This window comes from Ostrea edulis, chromosome 5, assembly GCF_947568905.1.
Source record: "Ostrea edulis chromosome 5, xbOstEdul1.1, whole genome shotgun sequence".
Classification (NCBI taxonomy): domain Eukaryota; kingdom Metazoa; phylum Mollusca; class Bivalvia; order Ostreida; family Ostreidae; genus Ostrea; species Ostrea edulis.
In genome coordinates, this window is record NC_079168.1 from 34,341,526 (window position 1) to 34,351,398 (window position 9,873).

The 9,873-nt window shown below is 34.0% G+C and overlaps 1 protein-coding gene across 7 annotated transcripts in view; it reads right to left on the reverse strand.

Annotated features, from left to right (window-relative positions):
- Positions 1 to 9,365, reverse strand: part of LOC125649227 (uncharacterized) — a 78,608-nt gene extending 69,243 nt beyond the window's left edge. For 6 of the 7 annotated variants that reach the window (XM_056165865.1, XM_048876574.2, XM_048876573.2 and 3 more), the window contains exons 1-2: positions 9,157 to 9,365; positions 1,320 to 1,383 (exon numbers count right to left, since the gene is read on the reverse strand). The gene's annotated coding sequence lies outside the window, so the exon portion shown is untranslated. Of the gene's footprint in view, positions 1,384 to 9,156 lie in introns of all 7 variants that reach the window. The other variant, XM_056165864.1, reaches the window with a different exon arrangement.
- Positions 9,366 to 9,873: the final 508 nt, after the last annotated feature.

Genomic DNA, 9,873 nt, shown 5'->3' on the forward strand with positions numbered 1-9,873 from the left:
TAAAAAAAAAACTTATTCTAAATTATCTAATATTGACATAAGTATCTGCAAATCAATGATAATTTTCTTCACCTTACCATCTTTGATCCAAGTTTTACATCATATACACATACTATATGTGTACTACTTGTATGTTGGGAGTACTGTATTGAAACTCAATAGCAGCCATAAAATCAAGTCTAACACATGTATCCCTTGCAGGACTTACTCAAAATGTGGCATATGTAACCCCTTCCCCAATGACCTTGTCAAAAATTTCCATAGTTCAAGGCCAAGACACTTCATCTGTTATCAAGCACTTTTATGCCAAAAATAAACTTCTGTCTCTCCAATTCAAAGCTATGTCCAAGACAAAAACAAACTTGAAAGAATTTTAGCACACTAAAACTGATGTCTCCCTTTCCATTTTCCATAGTTTTTTAAAAACATTTTTAGGGATCATCTCTACAGTGGAAAATTAAGACTTATGGTAATTAACATTCACCTACATATATACAAGATTCAAACAAGGAACAGTGTTATGAACATATGATAGTCAATCAAATTTAACAACATACCAAATATTAAAGGCCTGTGTCAAAAGACAAAAAAAGTTATGATCTGGACATTAAAAAAATTCTAATTCTATTATATGACCTTTACATAAAAGGTCAAGGTCAAAGGTCTGCAAAAATGGCACATGACACTGTCTTATCATGGTATATCCCACATACCAAATATAAAAGGTCTAGCCCAAAAAAATTATTATTTGACCTTTATATAAAAGGTCAAGGTCAAAGATCATCAAGAATAGCACCGACACTCTGTATTATCATGGTATACCAACATACCAAATATCAAAGGCCCAGCCCAAAACTTCATTCATTTGATCTCTACAAAAATGGTCAAGGTCAAAGGTCATCAAAAATGGCATGTGGCAAGCTGTCTTGTCATGGTATACCCACATACCAAATTTTATATTAAAGGCCTATGCCAAAACACAAAAAAGTTATGGCCCGGAGCTTCTCGAAAGGGGAGAAATAATTACTAATTTTGTTACCAGTGACTGACTTTTGTCAAATTACCTTGGTTCAGGGCCATGATACATCATAATTTGCACTATTATGAGCTTCTAATGTCTCTGCATTACAAAGTTATGGCTTGGACAGAGATGAATATTGTGATCGATCTCGATATCTCTCTCTCTCTCTCTCTCTCTCTCTCTCTCTCTCTCTCTCTCTCTCTCTCTCTATATATATATATATACACACACACACACATGTACTTTAACTCCCCTCCCCCTATAAAATAACTTTGTGGGGGTTTAAAATGTCATTTACCTGTAAAGAGAGCCTGATCCAACCTTTCATCTGGGTGTTTCTTCTTACATTGGTAGCATCATCACTGAAAAAAGAAAAATCAGTCTTTATTGAACATGGTACGAATAAGGAATAATGTATCACATGAATGCTCAGGGCATATGAAGCTTTATTTACCCAAAGAAAATAAATTCCACCCTTTCAAAATGCCCTTTGGGGATAATATTGTTCTTTGGTGAATAAAACTTCATATTCCATTTACTACCATGCAATAAATGTATTGAATGCATCTAATAAAAATCATGTCATAACAGAAAAGTGTCCTATAGCACAAGTGTCATTTATTTTCCATGCTATGATTTACAATAACCTGTTTCTGACAGTGTGAATTGATGCACCTGTAACATCTTGAACCACATGCCCATCCACCCCGCCTAGATCCTTATAAAATTGTGTCACATGTCCAGTTTTCTCACTTGTTACAGTATTGTCTATTGATTTTTGTGGCAGTCTGTAAGCCATGCTGCATTCTCTAGTATCAGTATGATTAGTGTGTGATTAAATTGCAGAAATGACAATTTTGAAGGCCAGAACAAACTTCGTCAATACCTTCTGAAGCAACAAGCAATTGCTTACATCTCTGGTTGTAGACATTTCAAGTATAGCAATTAAGACTAAATTAATGTTGCAACACTTTTGAAGCTGATATGACATGCAGAAAACAATAAATTACTTGAAACTTTCAAGATATGCTCAATAATTTACTGCTGGTTACTAAAACTCTAACATTTCAATAAAAATTGTCCCCATGTCTTAAGGTCACCTACACAATTTCACTTTCCAAATGTAAAAAATAAATCCTGATCTGGTCAAGAACTTCAATCTACACTACACGAGAACGGATTTATTTTGACCAATTGTATCCTTATAATTCTTGAGATTGAAGATTTCTTCAAGAATTTTCCTATATATACTACGTGAAATTCAATAAACCCCTCTTGCAGCCCCAAGACTCCATGATTCGTGGTGTGTACAAGGTGTGAATCTCCACTACATGAGATCCCGTGGGATCCGGGTTAGAATAGGTCCTCAGTACCCCTTGCTTGTCGTAGAACATTTTGAACCCCTCCTGTGGCCTTGCCTAGGCCCCACAGGGTCATGTAGTAAAGTAATAATCAATTTATCATTTGGCATTTCATTTTGACATGAATATATACCACAAGAGTACCTAATTAGCTTGAATCATAATGGACTTTACAGGCATTACTGGGTTTCATAACGGGTATCTGATATGTGCTTATTAGATCATTAATATTCCATGCTCTGTCATTGTCTAAAATCTTTGTTTCCACTGATAGTTTTGATAACGAATACATTTCTTCGTATCATGAAATAAAAAATGAAGGAAATAAGAACAAGAAATTCTTATCCATTTTCTGAAATGTGAAAGGCAAGTTTACAGACCAACAGCAGACAAATTTTATTTGAACAGAAATCGCTTACAAGTTTTTAGCTAGACATATTCATATGTCTTACATATTATTTCGTGTTCACTCTGATCATATGATCTATAAACCTGCAATATCTCTACATTCGCATACAACATAGAAGCCCTGTGGCCTTTATCAGCACTTTGTGATGTTACCAGTAAGATATATCGACATTGAACGGTGTGTCTGTCATCTCCCTAGCACTGCAGAGGCAAAGACCTTGACTTTCACTTTGTTAAACTCCAATGTGACTTTTAAGTGTTATCACAACACAAAATACATAATGTAAAGGCTATGATCATGTAAAATAAAAGATCAAAGAACCTACAAACATTGTTTTAGATGCTCTAGTATTTGATTTTAACACTAAAATGTATACTGCATATTTACCGGTATATACATAACATGAAAGTTCTACGTACTTTCATAGAAATAGTTCAGGAGATATTGAATAGGTCATGGGGTTTTTTAAAATAGGTCAAACTTCAAGGTCACAAGGTTAGAAAAGGTTTTGTCACAAGGAATGTGTATGTCATTTGAGAGCCCTATCATTCACTATTTAAATGTTATAATTTGAAATTTGGGTCTAACTCCACGGCCAAAAACACAAGGTCAAAGGTCATGTATGACATGTACAACTTTACCACAAGGAATCGTTCATCAAATTATGAAAGTCCTACCCAAAATAGTTGAGAAGAAATTAAATAATTTAAGTTTTCTTTAAAGTCAGTCAAACTCTAAGGTCAAGGTCCTAAGGTTAAAAACTTTGGTACCAAAGAAAAGATCATGTCTTGAGAAATATACATATGAAATCCCTATCACTATTATCACTTAAAGTTATGAGCAAGGTTAAAGTTTCAGACAGACGGGACAAAATATATTCTAGACTTTAGTCGCAGGGGCATAAAAAAAGAAGTTAAATCAGTTCACAACTTGTAAAATTTTTTATTTGGATTTGATTTCGTGTAGCCCTACTACTTTTGAAAAGAATTTGTTTTAGCTATTCTTTGATCAATGTCCAGTATATTCCCATATAAAACTTTGATCGCCTATTGTGGTCACACCTTACCTCGCGACAGACCAGGATTTGAACACACTTGAATCTACTGAAAACCCTTGGCTAGGAAAGATGTAGGAGTATATATGAAAATGAGTCTCGATAACTTGAAGTTCAAGGGACTTTAGAAATCTTTGAGAGATCAAGAGTTCAAGAGATCAGGAGATTGAGTTAAATCCAGAAATAATAGGTTTGACCACTAGGGTTCAGATTTTATAGTACCTGGACTGCATATTTGCAACATCCTGGGATTCTTTTGAAACATTTTTCTTCATCTTTTATGGTAATTGACTTCATTTTTAACATAAAACTTTTTCTTGCATAAATAAATAGATATTTTAAAGTTATGCATTTGTTTGTTCTTTTTTTCATACTAAAATAGACATACATGTGCATATCTAATGATGATTTGCTCCATGTTTGATTGAAATTGCCCCAGTGGTTCTGGAGAAAATTTTCATATATATCGGCATGTAAAACTTTGATCCCCTATTGTGACCCCACCCTACCCCTTGGGGCCACGATCTGAACAAATTTGAATCGACTCTAAATCAGGAACCTTTAAGGTAAATCTACACTCTTCTGGCCCAGTGGTTCTTGAGAAGATTTTTAGAGATTTTCTTTATATAGTCGCATGTATAACTTTGATCCCCTATTGTGGACTCAACATACCCCTGGGGGCCATGATTTTAACTAATTTGAATCTCCACTATGTCAGAAAGCTTTTGTGTAAATTTCAGCTTTTTTGGCCCAGTGATTTTTAAATGACCCCACCCTAATTTTGCATTTTTGTAATTATCTCCCCTTTAAAGGGTAAATGGCCCATAATTTCATCAAACTTGAATCCCCTTCACCCAAGGATGCTTTGTGCAAAATGTGGTTGAAATTGGCCCAGTGGTTCTGGAGAAGAAGATGAAAATGTGAAAAGTTTACGCCAATGCCAACAGACAAATTTCCATCAGAATCACTTGAGCCTTCGACTCAGGTGAGCTAATAACAATGTTTCGATGACATGTCTCAGAATTATTTTCTCAAAATACCTGTCTCATCCTGCTCATTGTCAAGTAAAAAACAAATCATAGATTTAATTTGTCAGAGTATCATATAATAAAAACTGATTGAGGTGAATGGTTACAATATTGACCAATTAATTATCCACCCCAAAAGGAAATATAGGTGATGTGTCACCTATGTAAGCACTTAATTAACAAGGTCAAGCTAGCCCCATGTATTCACTGTTCCCCAGGTAAAGGCCCAAGTCAAAATAATCATATATTTGATTGATTGATTGATATACAGTAAAATATCTCTATCTCGAAGTCCGAGGGACCTCGAAAAAACTACGAGATATCCGGGGGTTCGAGATATCCAAAATCGATCTTGGATATTTTTGTTTTGAAGGAGGATATTTGATGCATAGTATGGGATTTGCATTATAAACAAAAACCCTGTTGACGTTGCTTATAGTTTAATACAAGTTGATAAATTAATTTTGTGGAATTTCAAAGACAAACATTTCGTTTTTTAATATATATATATAAACATCCAATTGAATTCACAATGTGTTTCAAAATTAAGATGATCGTGCCTGTATGCTTACTTTAAGTTTACTGATGTCCAGGCTCGACTGGGATGTAGTTATTGCATTGTAATGAAAGAACCTATCACGTAAGAAACAAAAAAGACGGATTTAAAAAAAAACAAAAAACTTTTAGATGTTTATTAAATAAATTTTCGTGTTTTCTCTGTACTAGTTTTAATGATGAAGCGTGTATTATTAAATGCATTATCGTTATTAAGAGCATTACCTTCAAGCGTACTTCGACGATTTTGTGCGTTTATCTAACCCACATGTTAATGATAGAGCGTGTGTCATTCAAAACACCATCCCTGGAATCGGGTGTATTACTACATAATTGGCGGTGAACTTTAGCCCTTATGTTGGAAGGCTTCACTAATCACCCAAGCTGTTGAACCATTTATTGCGACCTGGGTCTACTCGAAAAAGGCGAGCGTGGATTAGCGGTCATTAATAATAATTGATGTAGCCGCGGGTGTGAATGTGTGACTTAACGATGCCAGGTATGGTAAGCAGAGCGGAAAATTGACTGCACTTCGAGATAAACCAGGTGAATTTAGGGTATGGGACCTTGAAAATATTTCGACATAAGCGGAGTATTCGAGATTACCGTGTTCGAAATATCAGAAGTTTTTTTAATCATTTATATAGGGAAAACGGCCGGGACCGGCGGTCGACTTCGACTCAAGCTGGGTTTTCGAGATAAACCATATTCGAAATACAGATATTTTACTGTATCTGATTGATTGATTGATATATCTGATTGATTGATTGATATATCTGATTGATGGTGTGATAAGCCAGTGAGTGAAAAACAATGACATATGTTTTATGGGACCTAGATTTCACTTGAGAGATTGGGAATTTCTCAAGATTAAAAGTCAGACATTGCGAGGTTACTTAGTATAGAGGAAAAAATTGGTAGTGATTTCGCCTTGAGAGATCAAAAGAGATCGGAGTTCAAGCCATCGAGAGTCACCTGTAGTTTATATTAGATGATAGGCAGTGTCATTCTACACAACACAAGCTCTAGGGTCCAGATGCTGTTTTACCTTTAATTTCACCAAACAATCATTTGATAATCAGACAAGTTGTGTTTCTACCAAAAGATGGTGTCATATTGATTCTCAATGATTGGAGAACTTGAAAAGAGGAAATTATTTTCTGTTGAGGTGCACTAAAATGGCAGGCACAAGCGAGGTTGGGAAGAAACAAAGCAGGGCTTATGAAATAGAGATTAGAAAAACCGGTTGAAGTCATTTTATTCTAAATGGACTAAAGAATTTCCGTGCCGGGTAGAATTCAAAGAAACAGAAAATGTGTTTGAAAATGAAAGCATTAAATTGAATGACGAGACTAAAGCTCTTTTTTGAGACAATTAAGTATGTTTTAGTTCATGCAAACTTAATGTTTGTTATTTGAATTAAGTACATTTAAATATGGAGAAACTATCAGTTTCTGGAAAGTTGGTCGGGGCTTGTGGATGTAAGGTCAGGTCTAGCAAAAATCATTTGAAGTAGCCCGACTGGTCTAGTGCTCAAAAAACTAAATGTCAAACCCTGAAGACATTTTAATATTCATCCTGTACAAGAAGGCAGTTGTTGCAACAGTATCGTGGATTTGGTACCTACACAACACATTCATGGGCTGGGTTAATCTATTTTTTCAAACAATATTGAATTATCATTCAGGATTTACATTGTCTTATTGGAATTTACATGAACTAATACAATAATAAACAGAGTTTGGCTTGAATCGTGAGTAGTGACCCAAAACGGCTATAAAGTAGGGCTGGGTATCGTTGGAAAATTTCGATATGATACGTATTGCAATACACAGAGACGATATGCGATACGTATTGACGACACAATATAAGTACATTTACACTTAAAGTAATTCCACCCTCCTGTGATGTCATCAGATTTTCCAAAATCAATGATTTATCTAGATTTTTGCATGATAGGAACATAAATTTTGTTGGAGTCTTTTCCTATAGTTATTGTAAAAAATCTTGTTAAGAATAGAATATTTCAAAAGTCTAAGTTATAGATGAATAATCAATGATACGTTTCAAAATATTGAATCCAAGGGCAATAACTCTGGTTCTATTGATTTCTCTATCAAGCCTACTATGCGATGATTTCCTTTATTTTTTACAGACATTTTGTATATTTTTGTGCAGAAACAGTTTCATGAAATTGTTATGAATGCTACTATATCGTCATAACCAGTTTGTATGGAATTTTAATAACGTTGTTTAAGGAAAATTGCAATTTTCTGACCATGATATATGATTCTGTTTATGTACGTTTCACATCTTAAAAAGTGTGATGACCTATGTATTTTATTTGATAATTTGTTAGTTTTAACTCTAATGAATGGAAATAAATACACATTTTAAACTTGTATCAGATAAAACTGCGAGTATGGAGTTACCTTAATTTTGAGGATTAAAATGAGTAAATAATAACAAAAAATTAAGCTTCACCTATTCTTTTTGTTTCATTTGCATATAGTGTTAGCTTGAATTAATCTATCATAAAAGACAATTGTGGATGAAATTATTATCAATATTGTTAACATATTTTTTCTCTTCATGAAAACAAGGGCATCCACATTCTGATACAATATATCCCGCTCTAAGTCTAAGGCAGCAGAGGAAATTATTTTCAGCATGAATATTCACAAATGAATTATAACTTCATTTATTTGTTCATATGTTTTCTTCATATAAAAATTGCGACTGCAGATCACGTTCGACTCTGATTACTACATACATCATTTATCGATAGATTTCTCGCCAATTTTCTGACAGTTAGCTTTATGAAGTCATCGCATGTGTTGTTAAATTACTTGTACCACCAGAGCTTACAACCTCTGTTCCACAAACCTTACACTTTGTTTTTTTTAAGCTACAAATATATAATATTTGAAAACTGAGACCACGGTATCGTCACCACGCACACACTTTCAACACATGTTTGCATTGTATGCAGTCATGCAGCAAATGACATTTATATAGTTCGTTCGTATATTTTCAAGTTATTTATTAACTCGTTCTTGAAATCTCACTGTAAGATACATTAATAACCACTCTTAATATATTAAACGATACGGGACTCGCGGCATCGGTTATCGTATCGCTAAAAAATACCGATGTATATCGATAATCGATATATTGATCCAGCCCTATACTGTAAAGGCAAAATGTATTGACGATGTGAATGATTGCAGGTTGTTTTCATATTCAGTTTAATTGGGACTTTAATACAGGACTGCACATATATTTACACAAGCCTTGAGGGAAAATATGTTAAGGATGCTTTGATACTAAAATTTTAAAGTAGAAATGTAAAATTACAGAGATATATGCCACCCGAACCTCACAAAGATAAGTTTGCATCGTAAATTGCATGTTTTCATAATGTATGGATCTGTAGATTTATGGTCTACCCCATTATTTCCCCCAAAGTTCTGCTGTTACTATACCATTATGCTTGTCTGGCCTTGTATACTGTATGTACATACAATCGTGTTCAAGTGTAAGCAGCTGCACGAGTAAATAGAAATCTCAGAGATGATTATCATGCAAGTGAAGGAACATCGTTACAAAACAATAAGAGATGATAATCTAACTCAATCTCCTATTGTTTGAATTTCTATTAGTCATCATTATTCTAAAAAAAAATCAATATTTTCAGTAGTGTATCCTTGTGATATCATTAGATTTACCGTTTGCTTTTGCTGGTATATCCCAATGTCCAACTTATCCTGGGGATGGCTGATTACGTAGACGTCTGAATGTGTCAAAATTACTTAAAAACTACGAAGAATCTGTGTCTCCTGCATAGAAATCTATTTATTTATCTCAGTTGCCGCATCATTCTGTACTAATTACCAGTGCTGCCCTCTAGCAGACGAAATTTATTGACAGGAAGTGCAACTTAGCGAAATGAACAGAATCAACCTATATATTCTGAGTAAAGGAATTTCAATACAAATCCTTTAAAGATGAAATGTTTTATTTCATTTTGGGGGGCTACTTTTATTCTAAACAAAACCATCCAGAACACTATAATAAATGTTGTCATTTTGTATCAACTTCATAAAGTATTTTTCGTAAGCCGTTTTTGGCCGGCAGTAATTTATTTTCCCTTACTGTGAAACATAAATAAAGATTGTAAATATTTTATGAAAAGTTATCATATTTCATAAAGACGTACTGTATAAAGTTTATATGGTTTTGTTGATAAAAACAATTGTTACCCTTTTTCATTCTGGGTGCCGGGTTGATTTGAATCCATTCCTTTTCGCATCCCTAGCTAAGTGGAACATACGTATAATATTAAGTACTACATGGGGAAAAGACATTCAAGAGAAAAATTAAACTGACTGCCATGATCATAAGACATGATTGTTGTCATATAGATCTGATAAGATACTAAGAGG